Source organism: Mustela putorius, unplaced genomic scaffold (assembly GCF_011764305.1).
Source record: "Mustela putorius furo isolate JIRA1106 unplaced genomic scaffold, ASM1176430v1.1 tig00003898_pilon_pilon_pilon, whole genome shotgun sequence".
Classification (NCBI taxonomy): Eukaryota; Metazoa; Chordata; class Mammalia; order Carnivora; family Mustelidae; genus Mustela; species Mustela putorius.
The window spans coordinates 17,039,100-17,060,882 of NW_025422047.1; the positions used below are offsets into that span (position 1 = coordinate 17,039,100).

At 44.9% G+C, this 21,783-nt stretch overlaps 1 protein-coding gene and 2 long non-coding RNA genes across 3 annotated transcripts in view; 2 read left to right on the forward strand and 1 right to left on the reverse strand.

Annotated features, from left to right (window-relative positions):
- The window catches only part of LOC123388317, a 46,369-nt gene extending 42,546 nt beyond the window's left edge, over nucleotides 1–3,823 (forward strand). Inside the window, exons 2-3 of the long non-coding RNA XR_006602876.1 lie at nucleotides 3,273–3,340; nucleotides 3,529–3,823. This is a non-coding gene — a long non-coding RNA (uncharacterized LOC123388317). The remainder of the gene's footprint in view (nucleotides 1–3,272; nucleotides 3,341–3,528) is intronic.
- LOC101687608 (aromatase) overlaps nucleotides 1–21,783 on the reverse strand; it is a 103,588-nt gene that overhangs the window by 63,898 nt on the left and 17,907 nt on the right. The gene's annotated exons all lie outside the window — the stretch shown is intronic.
- The window catches only part of LOC106006089, a 31,067-nt gene continuing 17,742 nt past the window's right edge, over nucleotides 8,459–21,783 (forward strand). Inside the window, exon 1 of the long non-coding RNA XR_001179965.2 lies at nucleotides 8,459–9,460. This is a non-coding gene — a long non-coding RNA (uncharacterized LOC106006089). The remainder of the gene's footprint in view (nucleotides 9,461–21,783) is intronic.

Here is a 21,783-nt window from a genome sequence, read left to right on the forward strand (position 1 = left end):
TTGGGCAAGACAGTTTAGGTCTCTGAGCCAATTGATATAAGGATCAACAGAAATGGGAATGTGTAGGGTGCTTTGTTTCAGGGCTAGTCATGGCTGAACTCTTTTACAAATCTTTTACCCAAAAACTGTTTGAGGGAAGTTTTTAAAATTATCTAAGACTGATCCTTTTGTTAGGGAAACCTAAAGAGCGGGCAACAACACAAGCCAGAGGCTTTAGAACCAGAGGGGACAGGGCTCTACAGCCCTGCAACTTTGAAGCAAGGTCCTTGGGGCAAAGCTCTGCTTTCTATAGTGTCATTTCTCCCTCCCCCTGCTTTGGCCATACCCGGGTCCTCTTCCCCACCACTGTAACTTGGCCTTGACCCATTCAGGATCTTGGTTTGGCTTCCTCCCCACCTGTGCAGTCCCTAACTGTTGTGGGGTGGGGATGCCCCCCAGAGAGCCCCGACTCAGTCTCTGTCCTCACAGGAAAGTGTCCCTCATAGAGCCCTACACCCCGCTTCATTTGGGATGTGCATCATGGCAAGGAATGGCGACACGCCCGGGGCCCACCGTGGCCACAGCCCAGCCGAGTGCCCACCTCCAGTTCATAGCCTGTGGCAGACATTGAAAATGCAGGATTGGAGTCACCCCCAGCCAACAGAACCGGGGGTAAGAAGACTTGTCCGTGAAAAGTTACCTGAGTCTCCACTGCCAACCCAACTGCTCAGTTTTTGCTTCACTAAGACTGCAGAGACTATTTAAATGTCTGTTTAAAATAATTTCTGGTGCCATTGTGGCACAAGAAAGCACCTAGACAGTGGCAGGGGGGAAACAGGAGGGGGTTGGTGTCAGAGCAGACCCTGGGTTTCAAGCCCAGTGTGCTGATTGACTGTTTAGGGAACATATCGGCAAACTGCTGAACCTGGCTTACACAGGTGTAAAATGGAGATGCTGATGCCTTTGCACAGCTGTTGTGAGGATTAAACAGAACCGCACATTGCAAAGTGCCTAGGCCACAGTGGCTGTTCCAAGGGTTTTGTTTTTTGTTCTTTTTTTTTTGCTTCCCTCTCACTAGAGAAAAACCAGATTACCCCAAGTATGATTCCTTCAGGAGGGCTAAAATTTTTCTGTTAAAAGTAGTACTTGACCAAGTTCCTGCCTAATCATTTCAATTCAGGTATTACGGTGTCCAAACTAAACCGATTTGTTTGCAGCACAGATCTCCCATGCCGCAGGAATGTTTGGCAGTGGGCATGTCCCCTGTTATACCTCCTCCCCCCAACACACCCTTACCCCCACCCCCAGTCCTAGCCAAGACGTGAAAGAAAAGAGCCCTCGAGTTTTGTTTAGGATGTTTTAGACACCAAATAATGATTATGATGAAAATTCTCATTCATGAAATTAAAACTGCCCTTTTCCCTAGGAAGCCTTCGCTAATAGCCTTGTTTTGATCTCCCGCTTTAGGATTTATACTGAGACCATTCATGTGTACATGTGTGTATCTCAAGTAACTAATCCCAACACAGCAGAATGCATTGGCTTGGTTTATAATGGCCAGTCTAGTCGGAGTATTTCATTGCAGATTTCAAATCTTGCCATTGTTTGTCCATCAGACGGCTCATTAAGACAGCCAAAATGACAAGCTCTACAGTGCCCCTGGCCCTCTTTGTTTCCTTATACATAGACAACACACAGATGACTGGAACCTCAAAGGACAGAGTTTGAAAAATCTTCAAGAACCACTGCAACAACTTAGCTGTCACTTGTAATATGTTACTGTTATCTTTATTTTTTCCCCTTCATATTTAGGAGACCATGGTATACCTAAAACTGGAAATGTATCCAGACACAGCCAACAAAAGCAGTGTCTTACTGTTATTTACCCAAGTTCCTTAACTTAAAGCTACAGACAGGTTTCTACAATAATGCTCACACTACAATATAAGTACATAAAACCATTAGCTCTAAGTGACAAAGCTATACATTTCTCTGTACTTTCATATTACATTGCTTTAAAAAGAGTGGCCACAATTCAACTTAAAATACCCAGTTGCTAACTTCCGAGCAAAAACAATCACAAGAAGAAATCCTCTCTGCCTCAAGTTGTTAGCGGTAACAGAAATACAAGTCATAAGCAGCCTTTAAATCAAGTGTAATCATATCGTGCTGATCATAAGGAGCCTTTTCTCAGCAGAACATTAATAAGTCCCGGATTTTTCTAGGATTGTCCCAATTCTGGATGCCCTGACCCATTGCCAAGCTCTGTATCTGAGACAAAGTATCCCATTTTCTGATTCTCAGAAGATGACAGCAGACTCTGTCCCCTCTGGTTCTAAAGATTTATTTCAGCTAGCCTCTCAATTTAAAGATAAGTGGCACATGCAATTCTCATAAAAAAACAAATTATCACCATCCTAACTTGGTTTATCAAAGCTGCAATTTTCTAAAGTCTGTTTGCTTAGATCTGTGATGTCTCTGTGTAATGTAGTTAAGCTCAATCAGGAAGATTTTTATTTCACTTTCACAAAACATCCCCTTTTTATGCCCCATGCATACCCCCAAGTGGGTTACCCCTTAATCAAAGGGGTACAGATGGAAAAAACAATTGTTCCTCATCTCCAGCTCCAATTTTCTAGAAAGACATATATTTAAGTCTTTAATTCCTGGGTACCTGAAAAAGCAAACAAGGTACAGATGGCTGGAATTTCTCCTATTTTTAGTTTTAGAATGAAACTTTTTCCAATAGCAACGAAAACAAATAGAAAAATGCTAGCTTTTGTGCTATGAGAGAGAGAAAAAACAGTCCTTGTTATTTGCAACAAAAGAACATCATTTGCTACTGGAATTGACAACTGTATTAAATGGCTTAAATTTGGAGGTAAAATAATTTTGCTATTCTTTAAATATTTTAACAGTCTAAAAATACCCTGGGGGGAATATACGTAACCCCCTAGCAGTGCATACCACTCAGGGTGACATTCTGCACGTTATTTTTGCCACAGTGTGGATTTTTTCCCCCTTCAAATGAAAACCTACAGAAATAAACTCTGAAAAGGATAGATTGTTCCCCCCTTCCATCCTCATGTCAATGAAATATTGAGTGAACTGTTTTCTGATCACAAAATTTATTCCAAGTTGTCTAAAACAAAATCAAGAAGCAGTTATTTAATAGAACATCCTATTAAAAGTTAGCCAAAACCAACTAGTAAGATCTCAAAAGAAATGCACATATTTCAAAGAATTTTATTCTCTTCAATAGTTGCATGAGTTTTTTTTTTTTTCTTTTTCAGGAAAATGTGCAAATATCAAGGTTACCTGGGTCTGCTGGTCACTTCTAGTTTTTGGACTCTTGAAGATGGTGAGTTTTGCTAATGATGCGCGGCTGTTTAAGAACCGGGTGGCTTTTCTGGCAATCACTCTTTGTGTGCCATCTTTTATAAAGGTGCTTCTTGTTGCTAAGAGATCAGTTGCTTAGAGACCAAATCATTAAAAAAAATATATATGTCAGGGGCCAACATAAATTATAACCAAATTTTGTCATTTCAGCTGGCCCTCTGAATGTTTGGCTTTTGTAATAGATCGTAACGTACCAAGAGAAGCCAATTACTAATCACAAATAGAAAACCAACCATGAGGAGGAGAAAAGATCTGTGCGTGCGCTCGCATGGGCAGAGAGTAATGCTACGGATTCCCTGTGAAGGAGATGCATCGTCGTGAAGCTCTTGGAAACTTTGACTCCTAGTGGGCGTCCTGGATGCATCCTGGGAATATAGATTCACACAGTCACACACACACACACACACACACACATGCATGCACGTGTGTGCACACACACACACACACACACCTGTCCCAGGCAAACTTGAGCGCAGTTTGGAGTCTGAAAACGTGGGAATTGTGAAACCACTTGAGCCGTTTCCAAAGGGAAATTAGGAAAATGTAGGGTAGAAATCTGAGGTGATGTTAGCCTTCAGCCAGATGTCTTCATGTTTGAACAACTGTCAGTGCTTCAGGTGTGTGTGCTGTGGGGAGGGGGCTCCAAAACAAATCTGTCTTTTCTCTCCTACCCTGTAGTCAGTCAGATGCAGCACTAACCAGGAGATGGAAGTGTGTACAACTGGTTAAGCCTGTAAGGTTTGGCTTTGGAATTCTTCCTCTTCCCCTTTGGGGTTGCTTTGTCCGCAAAGCCCCTGTCCCCTGTCCCCTCAAACTGTCACCCAAGTGTTACCCCTCCTAAGGACATTGGCATTTTAGGAACCTACTTTTAAATCAAAGACCCTTAAATTCCTTTAAATTCCATTCTAAAGGAATGGTGGGACATTCCAAGCTTAGTAGGTAGGATGGCAGATATTTGGGAGCCAGATAAAGTTGGACATAACCCTTTACTGTAGGACTCCATAACATAACTCCTGTGTCCACTTCCCTCCTCTCCCCCTCCCATCCTTCACGGCTCTCTGCAGTCTCATCTTAGGTGAGAAGCAAGCAAGCAAATTAAAAAAAAAAAAAAAAAAAAAAAAGAAAGAAAAGAAAAAACAAGAGAAGAGGTAAAAAGAATACCTGGGATCCTAGAGATTATTTTCCCCCTTTACTAGCCACCAAAACGCTTGTCATTGGGCTTGACTGTGATAATGAATACTGTACAGGTGGAGGAGGAGTGAGGGCTGCGGGCTGGAGCAGATGCAGGGGCAGGGGGTGGAGAGGTCCAGCACGGTCACTCTCTAGCTCTGCTAGAAGAGCATCATCTCATCACTCATTTACAGGGTAGATGTAAAGACCCACAACAAGCTTCAATTTACTTAGCAATAAATGGCAGTTAAAAAAAATTACAGTCTGTGCAAATGGAAAGGGGCTAACGCTTGTAGAAGTTCATTACAGGAGGAAAGGAAGTGATGAGGGAGCAGGAGGCTGGCTGAGAACAAAGCAAAAGCTGGCGCCTTGCACCCCCCCTTCCATCCGCTCCCCCCCATATGTGTAGCATTCCTCAGGCAGCCCTGACTGCCATAAAACGATAAATAGTTAACTTGCTGGAGATCACAATCCTGCAAGACAGGAGTCTCCCTTGGTTTGCAAATGTCCTTGAGATTTACAACAAAGAAGTTACCTTATCAATAGCCCAATTTCCAAAGACACAGAACTCAGTTCCTCAAGCCTAATGTCACCCTCCCCTCCATAAAAAAACCGAAGGAGGTAGAAGTAGAAGGAAAAGTAAATAAAGTTAAATTTCTTCTAAACCTAAATCTCATTAACAAGGATGCTTGATAGCAGGAATGTAACATTCCACCAGGAGACTCCTAATTGTCTTTACTTGATAGTAACCAGGCCTTCTATATCCTGATAGTATTCTTTGCCCCAATAGCCCTTCTGAACACGCCTTTGTCCTCACCTACCCAACTCCTGTGTATATAACCAGCCACTCCTCACAACCCGGGGCAGCAGCTCTTCCTGCCCACGGGTCCTGTCCCCGTGCTTTAATAAACCACCATTTTGCACCAAAGATGTCTTAAGAATTCTTTCTTTAGTCGTCAGCTCCGAACCTCACCCCACCGAACCTGACTTAGGTTCTGGGACTTCCTCAGAAGTGCTGAATTTCCCCAACCCAAGCTGCAAGCAACATGGACACAGAGCACTCGAGCATCACAGAATGAACTCAGGTATGCTAACTAGGCATACATTTTCCCTTAGACTCTTTCCTCTTCTTTCTACTCCCCCAGATTTCTCTTGATTGCCTCATTTTTATTTATTTATTTGAGAGAGAGAGAGAAATGGAAGCAGAAAAGGAAGGGATCTGAGAGAGAGGAATTATGGATGGAGAAAAGAAAGAGAAATAAAAATGTCCAAACTCATGGTCGGTCCTCAGGAAATGCTAGCTGAAAGAATAAGGAAGAGGAGGCAGTGGCTGAGGGGAGAAGAGGCAGTGCACTTGACTATACGTTCCCTGAGGCAAAACCCATCTTTGCTTTCCTTCCCCCCCCCCCATTCCAAGTACTTTATACAGAGCTTTTGCACTTAGAACACAATCAAATGTTTTTGTTAAATTCTAAGTCAAAGGACAAAAAGAGCAGAAGGGAGGGGCCTGAGGGATTGAACTATTTACTTGGCCCTCTATTCTGTGTGCCTGGTTCCCTCCAAAGGAGCATGTTCTGTAGACATTTGTTTTTTACACCTCAATCCAAAAATACAAGCCTGCCCTTCTTCTTACCCATCCATTTTAGTCTTTCTACTTTGCCTCTGATTGGCTCTCCCTGGCCTTGTGGCCATTTGCTTTGGATTCTTAGCTTCTACCTCGGAGATACGAGGCCCCCCACCTCCCCTTCTTATTAGGAGGCACCATTCTGGATCCCAGTACTTGCAGGCTCCAGGCTTTCATCTACCTGGGTGGAGGTGGGGAATTGCTGTGGTCTGTGAAGGATCCACCCAGTTGTCAACACGGTGTGGCTGAAGTATTGAAATTGACTTGGATCCATAAGGGCTTTGTCTGCAAATGTATCAACTTTGAAGATTTGAAAGGATTTTTTTTTTTTTTTTTTTTTGCATGCATGTAACTGTTTGTAAAGAATGTGATCTGGTGTCATTTTGGATCCTTCTGTATGGGGGACTACTTACTCACAGGTACATAGAAACAGAGAGTCCCCACCTCTGCTGGGAAGCTGCCCAGCCCATGCAAGCTCCATCTCCCATCCTCGGGAATTAGGGGGAGCAGGTGGGAACTCAGAACAGTGGGCTCCTGCCTTGACATCAGGAAATGATACACTGAGAGACATTAAGCCCTAAGGCATTCTCTGCAGAAGTGGCTGCCCCTGCTGGTGCATTTTGCTGGGGAACCCAGTGTCCCAAACCCACTCCTGAGAACACAAAAATCCTGATGCCATCAACTGCCTACTGCCCAGTGGTCAGTGGTTCCTTTAGGACTTTCCTCTCCTACAGGAAAAGCCAAGACCCCATTTCTAGAAAGGCTTACACAGGACCTTCTTTAGGTAGGAGGTAGAAAGAATCCACTTGTATCCTGGGACGTTCCAGTGCAGTGCTCCATAACTCTGTTCATATTTCTCCAGGAAATTCCCAGAAGAGGCTTAAAGAGGACCATGACATGCTAGATAGGAATAGACACTGCTTCAAGTGCTTGCTGTCCTCTCAAGGAGGACCTCTGCATGCAACCTAGTAGAAGCCTGACCAGCACTAAACAAGGTTGTTTTTCCCAAACAACATTACCTTGCCAAATGCCCTGTGTTAGCGTGTTAGGCAGAAAGCTACTCTTAGAAGCCAGGGCACAGGGGGCAGCAGATAAAGGCCTGCCCTGGGAAAAGTCACCTCTAGCCACCCAGCCCAACTGTAACTATTAAAAAGTAGTGTTTAGGCAGTGAGAGCAGCAAAACACAACTGCCTCAATCTGAACTCTAGAGTACCTTTGGGAGGCATGAGGTGAAGGGGCAGAAGGTCTGGTGTGTCCCAGGAGGCAGCTGCTCAGCCTGACCAGAGGTATGGCAACCAAGCTTGCCCCTGTGCAATCATGAGTGCTTCTCTAGACTCAAAAATCTTCATAGTAGTCCACAGGGACTCTGGCATGCTATGACCTTGAGACACAGAGGCCTGGGTCAATAGCGAAAAGACCTCAAGACACATGGTTATAGTTGCCTCTTCTGGTCATACCTCCTGTACCCCCTACTCCCTACCCCCCTTACGGTCTTGCCTCCTCTTTGCAGTGGCCTTAAGACATCACATTTCATCCTTCCATTTTGGCACATCATCACAGCTCTGCTCAGCAAAAATTTCTCTAAACATCTTGCCCCCCCCATCCATATTTTATGCCAGCTTTGTGGGGTATACACCTGTGCACATGCACATCCACTAGTTCTCCAATAATTGCCTAAAGAGCAAAGCCAGACACGGTGTATCACTTGGGTGCTCGAAAAAGGCTTGTTCTTGCCCCTGTCACCAGCAGTAGACCTGATCAACTATCCAGAAAAATTTACCTGTAACAGCTCTGTCCCTTCCCTGGTGCTGGAACACCCCATTTTCTCTCTGCCCTCTCCTCCTCCACCCCTGCCACCGAAAATATGGTTTCTGCCCACACCAGATTCCCAGTGCTGTGGTCATACCAACACTCTGGCAGCTGGCTTGCCATTTAGGGAGCTAGAGCAACCCTCTACCAGGAAGGCCTTTGAGAAGACTTGCTCTGACATGTTGAAGACCACAACTAAGAAGTCCACCAACCACTGCTCACTCCAGAGTGAGCATATGTGTCCAACTCATTTTGTTACCAGACATTCATTCAAGGCAGGGAGCTCTTGGACTGCAATTTGTGTGATAACGTTAACAAAAGAGTGCAGCCTAATAAGCACCACCATTCATCCCAGTTTTACTGCTTTGCTTGAACAAAGAACCATGATGTTCTTCTCATACATTGCCTGACCCTGGTTGACCCTAAATTGATAATTCACCTCTAGTCACTGCCTTTGATAGCTTACAGGTATTAATTATACCCATCTGTTAGGTAGTTTACTGAGGGAGAAAAGACCGGGGAGAGGGATGGGAAACAAGAGAAGAATATTATGTGGTGGGGGAAAAGTGGAAGCAAAGAGAAGTCTGGGGCCTCTTGAACTTCACAAAGTGATGTACATACATGAATAGCCACACTGAACAAATTCTACAGTAACTACTGACTCTGAAATCTTCTAACCCTTTAGAGAAAAAATTGCAAATTACTACTAATTGAAATACAATTATAAATCACCACAAATGAAACACAATTATAAGCCAGTTTGTTTCACTAAAGTGCAGCTAACCTGAGCAAAATTCTCATAAACTAGTTTCCATCCTCCTGTCTCTTATCTGACCCACCTTGGAGTCCATCTCTCCCTATCTCCTTCCTCTCTCTACCTGTACGTCCCACCAGCCATCTCTCATCTTCGGGGAAGCACCCTCCCTCCCACACCTCTGGATGCCATCGATCAAGCCAAGGACAGACACGTATCTTTAAGTGAAGTGGGCTAACATAAAGGCAAAGAAACACTAAACTGCTCTGCCTTGAGGCACTTGTTTTATTGGATTTTTTTTTTTTTCCTTCAAAGTTTGATTCCTGTCTGAACCACAGCCTTCACAACCAGCAGGGTACAAAGTGCTTTTTATTTCATTCAACACATCACATTTTGAGGCCAAGGGTGTCCTGATTATAGTGGGTGTGTCCAAAGCCCACTGTGTAAGGGCCCGCAGTCCTCTGACAGCTTAAGGGAATCCTCCCAAGAAGAGCAAATGTTTTCATGCTGTGTGTGCTCCAAACATCATTGTCTCCTCCCCCTTTGGGGTTTCCCAACATTCTGCAGGGGATTTGTTGATTTGTAAGCATGGACCAGGCAACCAGTGAAAGGTTGATGAAAATCACCCAGAAGAAAATAAAAGGCAAGGATCCACGCACGAGAGATACACTGGCTGAAACACGAGCAAGAAGTTGACACCTCACACCCATGGCGTCTTGAGAGAGGTAAGCTGTGGCACATTCAGAACACACCTCTAGGAGGCCTCTAGAGGGGACAGGAGGTGCTGTTCCAGTCTTGCTGAGGATGATTCCAGCAGGAGAAGCTTTCAATTCGTCCTATCATTTCCATCCATGGGGTGCCATTGATAGAGGGCAAGATGGACAAGAGTGGGGCTTGCCACCATGTATTCCTCCCACCCATAACTCATTCAAGTGACTCCCACTCCAAACAAAACTTAGACTTTTGGGGATGAGCTAGGAAGTTTGTCAGTCTTTCTTTTCTTACCCATCCTGTCCTTCCCAGTCCCCTAGACTAGTCCCAATCAAAGTAATCAAAAATATGTGCTTCCAAAATTAAAGAAAAAAACAACCAAGACTTTAGCCAAGAGAGAAGGCAGCATGCAACTAATTAGTATGGCTGTTTCCAAGAGGCACTTTAAAGCATGGTGAACCCTGATGTGCCATGTTCTTTGGCAAAAAACATTTGATTTGTTTTGAGTCAACCAGAAAAAACTGAGCACACTTGAACTGGAGGCTTCTTTCAGTGCCAGTTCCTTGAGGATATTGTGGGCCTCCTCTCAGGTTCTCAGGCAGCTGTAGCTCAGACATTGGTATCATGGTCTGCAGAAGGAGTCTGTTCCCACACAGAACCCTCCACTCCCGGCCTCTCCTCCTCTCCTGGGCCCAAATATCTTTGCCTGGAGTCTCTGCTGGCCAGGTCTCCACTGTACTCTCAGATGGCCCCCTAACTCCAGGCGTTCAGTTAAAACTACCAAAGTAATAGTAAACAGACTCCTGATTCTCTTCAGTGATTGAGGGTTGAAGCTCTAATAAAGCAGACAGAAGCACCATTGTCTTAATGGCCAGCCCAAAGCAGGTCTAGGTAGCCCGCTGATTTTATGGGCAACTAATAGGAAATTCCAACTTACGTGCATCTTGGGAGGTGGGGTATGAATTGAAAGTGGAATGTTTAAAAAGTTCGGTGCCTTATTGAAATAATCTGTGGCTGACTAGATTTGAGAGACGTAAGCTAGAGTCTTAGTGGAGTAAAATGTAAGTGATAGCTACTTTCAGGTAATAATAACTAAAAGCACCATGAATTTGACAAATCATCTTCAGGCACTGGAATCTAGTTTTCCCAGCCTATCTCCCCTGAAGATTCATGAACCTCTCAAGAGTAAGGACCATGTCTTACTCATCTTCCTATCCCTGGGCAGCTGCTGCCTATAGCACTCCATAACTGGGCAGTGAGTTTGGAAAGAACGGAACTGTTTATGCTTTGCCTCACAACCCTGCCCCTGCCTTCCCTGGTCTTCCTCAGATCCTGGCAGCTGAGGTATCTGAGCTGGCACTCCTGCCCCATTCCCAGACCAATCATGTCTCAGACAAGGATTCTCATTCTGGTGGCTCTCAGCTCTGCCTGCTGTCCAGTGTGGTACCAACTCACTGGCCACGACCCAGGAATTCAATTTGGTTCTTGGTGCTCTGGAGCCAACCCATCATGTTCCACAGCTGCTACTCAAGTCGGTAGATTCTCCACCAACCCAGGGCCCCTGGGATTCTCCTGCTGACACTGAGATTTCTTGCCTCACTCAGTGGCTTCACCGCTGAGTACCAAGGGGCATGCACTGGACCTCTTTTGCTTGTTCTGGGCCAGCTGTCCAGTGAGCACTCCAGCTCTGGCTCGTCACCCCACTGCATGCTCCTGCAGCCCACTATGGAGACAGCTGAAGGTCCCTTCTCCCCTGAGCCCGCTCCCCTGCTTTTATTCCCCACCCTCTGCCCCCACCTTCTGTCCTGCTCCCTGGAACCAGAAGCCCTGCTTGTGAACCCCTGGCCCAACAGCTCACTTCCTATTAAATTCAGATTGCTTTCAGTGGTGACAGCTACTTCTCTGCCCTAGGCCCGGTCTTTACTTTGCCCTCCGATGGGACACCCCCACCTCCATTTTGTGAGCCCCCAGTACTGACCATTTGTTTAAATCAAGATAGGAGATTACTGTGTCCTTTACCCTTCCAGCTGGCTCTCCAGTTAGCACCATCTGCCCACCATTGATGAGAGAGGGTCCTGGGGTCTCCCAGCCTTTCTTGCCAACCTTCAACACAACAAAGGGATCTGGTATGGTGGTAATTACCGCACCCCCAACACACACGCACGCACGCACGCACACACACACACACACCTGCTTTCCAACTTCCTTCTTGCACTGCCAAGAGATATGGAAGGTCAACTAACCCACTGGGGTTATTCTGAAAGCACATAGAATGAGTTTTTTGGTTATTTACATTTTTCATGGAAGCAGAGGACCTGGGGTACAGATAGATCTCTGAGAACCACACAGGCTGAAATTATCTTGGACAGCCCCACTTTCCTAATGTTTTATTCTTTTCAATGAAGGGTATTTTTTATTAATACACATATTTTATTAATGTGTATTTTTATTAATACACATGTTTATATGTGTATTTATATGTTTATATTTCAAATGCATTGTTAGACTTCATATATATATATATATATTCATATATATTTCCAAAAACATTTGAAAAGAATCCCTTCTCAAATCATGAATTTGGGAAAAGAGGGCCCCTGGATAAGGAGGTGACCAGATCACTGCTTGTACAGCTCTCGGGATGTTTCTGGACATGGAACAGCTCTCCTAGGGTGCCCCTGTCCTGGAGCCCTGCCCCAGGCTTCATGCTCCGAGAGTCATGCTCTCAACAACAGGGGTGTGAACTTGGTTTTGCTCATCATCTCTCTTGGCTTCTTCCTACATAAGGCTGCAAACCACCATCCTGTAAGTACCTGGGTGGGTACTTTGGGACCTTATGTTATGCTTTGAGGGCAGATTTGTCTGCAGAACTCTCAGTGGCCCACTGTGACCCCCCTTCTCTCCCCACTTTCCTCAGACAGCCAGGATAGGATCCCTGGACATCCTCCCCAGTCCTTGACAGAAAACTTTGCTGAGTCATCCATTTTGTTTTATAAATGGAAGGTACCCCTTTCACCTTAAAGTTATTTGTATTTTAGGCTTTTTTTTTTTTTTCAGTGAATCAAAGAATGAAAACTAGTCCCATTAAAGGAATTTTATTGTTGATCCTCAGGAGAGTGGAGCAGCTGGGGGAGGCTCCCTTCCAGTGCTCAAATATCCTACACACACTCCTGCTGCTAGGCCCAGCAGAAGCCAGTGAGGGTCAAACATGAACAGCCCTCACATGCCTCCAACTATGCCCCTTCCCCACCACTGAACTTCAGGACTCCTAGTGGGGGAGTGAAATGCAGACAGCAGGTGTGAGGTTGAGGTTGAGTTGCAAAACCATCTTTTAAAGGCCGCCTTCCTTGGCTGGTCCCAGCCTACATGGGCCCGCATTCCCCTAACTCCTCAAGAGTTTCACATTCTTACTTGGCTTCCCAGGAGTCACCTGGGGATGAGGCAATGTGTTTCCCTTAGCACAGTGCCTGGCACATAGTAAGCACTCAGTAAATGTTAGCTATTAACAATAAAAAGAATAAATCCAGAGTGGGATCCATGGGATGCTTGCATAGGAGCTGCTAGGAGTAGTCAAGGGGCTGAGACAGGGTAGGCACCTTCATTCTCAGCACATTATAGCGTGTTCATTTCGTGTACCTGAATTGAAGGGAGTTTCACTTCTTTAAAGTGGAAGAGGAAATGCCTGTTGGCCAAATGACAATGATAAGAGCTCCTTACTCCTAAATCTCCAAGAGTTAAAAAAAAAAAAAAAAAGTTTTCATGCAATAGCTAAACATACCGCTCAATGCCCAAGATGGAAATTTATGACCAAAACACTACCCATCTGCCTTCTGTTTTGGCCATAAGAATTCTAATTGGCCAGGTGATGTAGACAACTTTCAAAGGACCTGGCACCTTCTACAGAAGGAGGTGAGGCTAGTGAGGTGTGTTAAAGCAATTAAGCAAGCAATATTTGTAAGATTCTCACCTAAAGCCAGGGAACAGAAAGAGAAACAGCTGAGATTCTGCCCTCAGAGTCCAGAATTAATATTGCTGACTTAAAGCGTGGGATCACAGCATTGCTGTTTTCCCTCCTCACCCTGTCATGTTGCTTTGCACAGAGTGGTTGGAATTTTGCCTCCATTTCCTGAGACTCTGGACTTCCAACTGGTCCTTTAGCAGTGCCTTGACTTCTAAACTGGTTAGCTGGGGCAGAGGCATGGATCCTCTGCCTAAGACCTGTCAGACTTCTTGCCTGAGGACTAGAGCCCAGAACCTAGGTGTAGGTGAAGCACCCATTTCAGTTTGAATATCCGCAGGGCCCCACAGTACTGTCCCCAAGCTCTAGATTGAATGTCATTAGGTAGGATACTAGTTACATTTCTCTTCCCTCCCTCGACCCTCAGATTATGTATCATTTTGGTCACAGCATGCCTAAATATGGCAGAAAACTGGATTGGAGACAGATTATAAAAACCTTGAAAGTGAAGGTATGGAATGAGGGATGGGGACACTGAAGGCTTTTAGGCAGGCAATTCATATGATCAGAGCTGTGCTTCAGGCCGTGGTTAAGGTAAAGGTGGATTGGAATGGGCAGAGCCTAAAGGCAGAGAGGTTGGCTCACAATCCAGGTTAACTTGCCCTCAAGGTGGACAGGAGGGGACCCATCTGTGAGATGGTTCAGAAGAACTGACATGGATTTGGGGAAGGGTAGGGGAAAGGAAAGCTATTACATTAACTGGACAATTGCAAAACCATCTTTGTATGCTGTCTTCCTTGGCTGGTCCCAGCCCCTGTGAGCCCACACTCCCTAACTCCTCAGAGTTTCTATCTAACTGGAGGTCCCTGCTCAGTTTTCCTGGAATCACCTGGGAATGAAGAAAGCGTACCTTACAGGGAAATAAATGTTCATGCTAATAAAAAATGGGCAGAAGGACCAACCTCTAATAAGTGCTTATTACAGAAAAAGCATTGGTAGCATTCACGGAACAGGCAAAAACAAAAACAAAACAAAACCCAAAAAATTGCTTCAGGAAGTGTAGAACCAGGATTCTAACCTAGGGGTGTGACCCAAAGTCCTTGCCCTTTGCACTGCAGAGTGTTTCTCTAGAGAAGCCAAAAGGAGAAGCAAAATAGAGTGTGGAAAGTGGCTTTGAATATGTTGAGGGGCTGGCAGGCCAGGCAGAGCACACCATCAGCGGTTCGAAATGTGAGCACAGAAATCTGGAAATAGATGAGGACCAGAAGATACAAATCTGGGAGTCAGTTGCATGACCGTTACAATGGAAACTCTGGGGCACATCAAATCTCTAACACAGAAGGTAGAGATCAGGGAAGAAAGCTCAGGCTGGAGACCTGAGGGATACCCTCGGCTTAGAAACCAATAAAGAAACATAAAAGGAGCCATCAGAGTAGAGGGAAACCAGGAGAGGATCATTTAACCAGAGTCCAAGGAGGACCACATAAAAATAAAAAAGAGAAACCAGTGACTTAGAACACTTGACACTGACAAAAAATTAAAAAACAAGCAAGCAAACAACAAACAAACAAGAAAAGGCTAGCAGCTTCAGCAAGGAACACAGTGGTGCTCTCTATCAATCAGATCCAGTCAGGTGGTGGGCAGGGGAGCTGCTGAGAGAGCGAGGGTGGACTCTTCTTTCAAGAATTTGGCATTAAGAGAAGAGAGGTATTGGAAAAGGTGGGCAGGGATGGGGGACCTCTTTGGACCAGTCTAACGAATGAATTGCACACCTTCCTTCAACAGTTTTGTAATGCCACCTTTCAACCCCTGCTCCTCCTTGGTAGTAATTCTGCCACCATCATCGGCCTCTCAAGATAGTTACTCTTCAATACAATGCTGACATCTGGGAGATCATCTCGTCCAGTCCTCCATGCAGCAGTGGGAATGGCTCAAGTTGGCCAGGGGTCTTCTAGATCCAAAAATCCCATAGAAAGCTTTGCGCATTTTCATAACCTGGCAAATCATATCTAACTTTCACAGATTTAGCCTGTTCCTTGGCCTCTTCCCTTTTCTTCTGCCTTTGAATTGGAGAGGGGCCCGTCTAAGAGAAAATGACATGAAAAACCAAGGGGGAAGCTCCCTTTACTTGGGGCCACGGAAGCAGGAGCCAAGTAGGAGTGACATCCAGCCCCTGCTTCCTTGCCAGGCTTTGGATGCCTCTGGAGGGGACACCTTTTTCTAAATTGCACAAAAGAGGGTAGACTAGTGGGGCTCTGCCTAAACAGTTATGCTAGGAGAAGGACTGGGTAGAGAGCAGCTCTCTCCTCAAAAGAAGCTATTTTCTCTGACGGGGGTCCTTCTGTGGCCACAGGCCCCAACCCCAGAGCCCAGGCACTCCCATTTCTCTGCTTAACATTGAGGGGCATGTGGGGAGAGCTGGGAGTCAGTGTTCCACAGGACATGATGGTCTTGAGTAGAAAGGTCTGCCTCCCTCCAGGAGGAACACTGGCTCACATAGGGAAAGGGGCCCAGATGATGTGCTGAGTTGTGGGAACAAGCCTAATGCCAAAGAGTGTCAACTGCAGAATTTGCCCAAATTCTTTTAAATAGAAAATTAGCAAGTCTGAGCTACTCGCTCCTCTTGAAGGAGGCTGATGAGACCAGACTCTAAGAGGTTAAATTGTGTGGAAAACCCTTACTTTTAAATGGAACTACATTTAGTCAAGAACCACTTGTGTAGGATATGTCTTCAAATATTATTGCCATTTGCCAGAGAAAATGTGCTTTAATTCCTTGATGCTGAGGAATGTCTGATACGTTGTATAATGAAACTAGAATAATTGAACCACTTGTTCATTACAAAGCTCTCTAGCCAAATACTCTAAATTCTTCAGCGTCCGAGTGGGCTTGCAGTGAATTAACAACGTTCTCTTCTTAAAAAAAAAAAAAATAATAATAATAATTATTTTGAGGTAGGACACAATATTTACAAAAGAATTTTTGTGAAGCCTTACTAAGTGCTTTTTATTCCCAGAAGGATCATGCATTATTCTTTGTTGCTAATGCCAGGGTGATTCAGAAGGACAAGTGAACCGTTAGCCAAGGCATTAAGCAAGAATCCAGACCAGCTTTACTCTGGCCATTTTTCTCTCAGTTCCCACCAGGGATCATCCCCTAACCTACTGCCCCTTTCATGGCGTTCCCACAAAATGGCCTTGCCTCCAGGTAACCAAAACATCAATTCTGCTACCTCCACCTCTCCAACTCCCTTAAGCTGGGAAGTCCTATAAAGGCAGAGGCCATGTGGTATTAACATTCTGGTCATCAAAAGCGCACAACGGAGTACTTCACACCTAGGAGGCCCTCAGAAAGGCATTGATGTTGGGTATAGAGAGCTAGAGTTAAGTGAGATACTAGAATAAAAATGGAAAAAAGTCCAAACTCAGACAGATGCTTCCTCCACCCCCCTGGACTTGACGGAGGTAGTCAACTTCTTTGCATTTCCTGGGAAGATTAAATGAGGTGCCAGAGAATCAAGACTGTTTGGGGAAAGAAAGTTGGCCTTGTCATGGATCACAAAACTCTGGCAGCAAGGGAGTTGAGGGAGTGGAGAGAAGAGTGAAAAAAGAGAGAAATGACTCAGTAAAACATGGCCCGGCCAACCAAGGCAGGCATAAGGATGTTTCAAGGTGTGTGGGAACATTTTAAAGATCACAGACAGGTTGATTTTAAGGCCAACCAAGGAAAGGCCCCTGGGTTTCAGGAAGTGGCTTCTAGATTTCCACTGTTTCCAGAAAGGTGAGGCTAGAAGCCAGATGGCAGAGAGGTAGAAAGGGCTTGGGAGGATGGGAGGCAGCAGGGCAAAGACCACATTTCCAGAGCAGTAGGAGATAAGAGGTAGGAGGAAAGAGTCTATGTCTGACTGGGGCAGGGAGAGGGAGCAGTTGCTGGAGTTCATTTTACAGCAAACCTCCGGGTAGGACTTATGGTAGAAAGGGCCTTGAGAGAAAGAATCTGAGGAGCAGAAATTAAGTACATTCTTCCTCTGAGATTAGAGGATTTGAAAAAGAAAAGAATGGATGTAGATTTGACACGCTTTCACAAGTACCCCTCTTCCAAGTCAAGATGGTGCACACTATCGTCTCTAAACTGGTGATCCTTGGAGCCAATTCATGGACCAGTGTCCTTCCACAGTAAACTTCTCACTGAAATGAGGTTCTTTTTATATAGAGCTCAACACAATGTGAAGGACTGTCCTTTATGCTGAGACTAAATCCTCTACTTTTTTGGTATTAATATGTTCTTTGCTGAACATGAAATGATGATAGTAGATCAGAGTTTGATTTTTCCCTCCATGTCTTCACTTAGCAAAAGAAAACAATGCTATTCCTTGTGAGTCCTTCTGCCACCACCACCATTCATTTTTCATGTTCCTGTTTGTGAAATAAATTATTGAGAGTAATTGTTCTGAAATGAAGGTTTATATGCCTCTAAAATAGAGTTTTAGAAAATGGTTATTTTAAATGAACTATTTTGGGGAGCCCAAGAAAAGGCATTTCTGGTTTCATCTCCCTGGTTAGGACTTACAACCTCATGCCAGTGTTTCAGTTGAAATGAGAATTATTTCCTTTGAGGATCACCTTAAAGATGAGTGGGAAACCAAGTCTTTTTGACCCAGTGGTTTCCAAAAGGACCAGGTGACGACTTTTGTGTACACCTCCTTCCAGAGACACCAATGAACAGGTTTGTGGTAGTGGTAGACATCCAGGTTATGCAGTCCTAAGATCCCAGACCTTTAAGCCTGGAAGGAACTTTAGAATTCCTTTTTGTCATCTCTTCTGGATTAGTCTGTCTGAGGCCCTGTGCCCAAAGCCACACAACCAACCAGCAGCAGTGCCAAGATGAGAGATGCCCAGGCTTCAAATCCCCAAGTGTCCCTCTCCCATCTCTACTTGCTCCTGGCTCAGGATCATTCCTCATAGGCAAGCCTCAAGCCAAACAGTAACAGCCTTGGCCCACCAAGCTTGGCCTATGGGCTGGTACATAGAGAGCCATTTCCTCCTTTATAATAATGGCTGTTGCCTCAAATGTTTAATGCCTTCCTAATTGTTATCACTCAGAACTCCTGCTGCAACTCTTTAGTCCCCTCCCAGAAGGGCTTCTCTCTAATGACTCAGAGATCACTTCCAAGGCCCAGGCTTTCATAGTCCACCTCAACCTCCACGATTTCAACAAGGCTTTCCTGCAAATGGCTCCCCTTGACAGCTCCCTTCTCTTATCTCCCTGTTCATTGTCTACCCCAGGAGTGGCATCTTATTTCTGGTGAAACAGACCCTGTGGGAATCCCAGTTTTACCAATTAGCACTAAACATTTTCATAGTAGCCTTTGAAGCTGAAAGACCAGGAATTACAAACAAGAATACACCTAGGGCTGGTGGAGACCTATCAGAGTCACCTTATGCTATGACTATAAGGGACATTGTGTAAGGGTGGCAGGAGAGCATGAGAACAGGGGATGATTTGGGTCACTCTGGGAAATGGGGGTGGGGGAACCCAGGAAAGCTTCACAGAGAAGACATTTGAGCTGGCCTTGAAGAACGATTTCAAGGCAGAGGAAGAATCTTCTAAGCTCCTTGCCTCTAGTCATAGAACTGACCTCAGAGAGCAAAACAGGAGGTGGAGAGAACTGCCTAAGAAACAAGGAGGACCCACCAAGCTGGGATGCAGCTACTGTTTGGGATAGCACAGAATCAAATGGTCCTTCCTTACTGATTTGGGTTATGTCCCAGCTGATGGTATAATATAAGGTTATCTGTCCACTGACTATAAGCTGAGATTTAATGTCATAATGACATTAAAGTTACTTTGCATTTTTGGCTTATTTATCGTTTTTAGAACCTATAGAGTAATTCAAACTCTAATGGAGCCTATACCATGAAAAATTAAGTGTAACTGTTTCAATTGACATTTCATTACCATTTGTGACCTTGGGTGATGATTAAAAGTAGTGATGTCACTACTTCATGGTGCATATTATGATAAGGTGTTTAGTTGGAGATGTGTCATGAGCCATGTGTTTTTAAAAGTTGGTACTTATCATAAAAATTAACATAAAAGAATCCAGAAACATTGTCTTTGTGGAAAGATCAGGTGGGAATCAGGAAGACGTAGTTTCTCCCTCTGGCTCATCTCCTGACACAGTGTCTCATCCCTGACTACCATCCACTTTACTTTCTCATTAGTAAAAAGGAAGTAGATGCCTAGCTAGAGACAGGAAAAACGGAATAGATGGTTTCTAAGGACTCTTCCAGCTCTGCCATTTCTATGATGAAATTCAAGGGATTCCTTTCTTGAGCAGTAGTCCAGAACATTTCCTTCCATGCCCATCTTATGCATCATTTGCTTCTAAAACCTTGAACCCTTGCTTTCTCAGTAACTCTTAGCATGGTTAGTATGTTGACTCAGAAATTGCTCAAGTACTAACGATCATTATCTCACTTTAGCTGTTGCTGAGAAAGTGAGAAAAAGGAACTGGTTTGGGGGCAAAGAATCATCCCTAGGATAATGGATTACTATTTTTCTTAAATTAGAAAACAAGTCCTGAGCTGACTGCAAATGTAAGCTTGTTCACATGGTTAATGGGAAGCTAGGAAAGAAGGTGGCTGGCCCCCATTGGCCAGCTCCATCGCTTTAGGGTTTCTTGAAACCAACAAAAGCACTTTCTGATCCCTCAGTCTTCTGCCTCAGAAGGTTTCTTAGAGAGGCAAGGGGCCTCTGCCAGAACAGAGGACCCTTGCTACTGAGTTTCCCATGTATTCTTTTCCATTGTTGGTGGCATCTGCTGTCTGATGGCAACTGGGCTTCTTGCCATCACCAGGGCTTCCTTTTGATCCCTGGTTTACATGGCTTTCTGTTGAGCAAATAAACACACACTCATCCCCGCCCCAACAAAACAAAGGCAATTCATTCACAGTAGCCGCTGCCCAGCTGACAGATGTTCTGGCCTCTTGACCCTGCAGCCCAGCATGCTGCTGACCTTAAAGGTGAAAGGCTCGGTCACCCATTCTCATCCCGCTGTTGGCCAGTTGCTGCTACACAGGATCATCCAAGAATTCTGACATTTGTCTTTCCTCCTCCACTCCTGCCCCCATGACTCTTAGTGGCTCTTAGGGCAGAGCTATTTCCAAAGTAGCCTTTGATCATGTCAGCTGGAGAATGAAAAAGATGGGTCATGTGGTCAGGGTTTCCTTGCCACAGCTGCTCAGATCCTTCTTCTGCAGACCTGACTGTGCCTTTGCAAAGACAAGGCCATGAGGAACTCTTTTAGGTACTTCTCCACAGAGAGAGAGAGCAAGGAGAAGGCCCTTTATAGGAACTTAATGGCTGAAAGATAAGTCCCAACTTTCCCAGCTTTATCATGATGTTGTTGGGGCTCAATAATCTTCCTTTCTTTGATAGTTTACAGCCTAGGGGAGGGAGAAAAGACCTTTGCTAACATACTGTCCAGGTTTTAGGGTCTAGGGGACTGCCCAAATGTTTGTTGAGCCCAGAGAAGAAAATGTTGACTACCAAAGGGAAACTCTTGAAAGGTTCTGCAGAGGAGGTGATGTTTGAGCTGGGCCAGAGGAGAGGTAAAATTTCATCAGCAGAAGTAGAGATGGGAGGGCCTACGGTTATGCAGCTGCTTCTGTGTGAAGGCAATAGACTGCAGAGCCAATCCGAGCAGCAGGGAGGGTGGAAGAGCAGCTGATGAGGCAAGAGGGACCTCCCCACCACAAAGATGCTCTTTGAGTGTGTCAGTTAGCCCTCTGAAGAGTGCTGAGCCCAGTTTGAGCAACTCTTTAAACCCATTTCTTTGTGGAAATTCAGAGGGTTTTGAGAGGGAATTAACCCCTAGGTAGTCTTTAAAAGGAAACTCTATGATCTGAACTCAGCTGACTTCCTCCCTTTCTATGCTTCTTTGGAGTCTTCCAACATTTTTCTACATAAGTTACTGAGTGTTCTATGCTTGTACCCCAAACCACAACTAACCAGAAGGGCCACAAACAACCTGTTAGCTTATCTTTGAGAGCTAAGACTCTCTAGAAATCACTATGGTGCTTTTCAGCTCTTTTCATGGGAAAACATCTCTGAAGCAAATGATCAGGTGCACTAGAAAGAGGTTTGAGTCACATGTGACAGCATTAAGGAGCCAATTTCACTCCACCAATAGTCAGAGACTTTCAAGAATAAAACCCTAAAAAGCCTGTCTCCACCAAAGCTGTGAGGCTTGAAGCTCTGGCCCTCCTGTGCCACTTGCAGAGTCTGAGCAGTACCACCACCCAGCTCCTCCTCTAGCCCTACACTGGAAACCAGCTCCTGCTGCTTTTCCCTCCTTCAATGAAGAGTATTTCCACC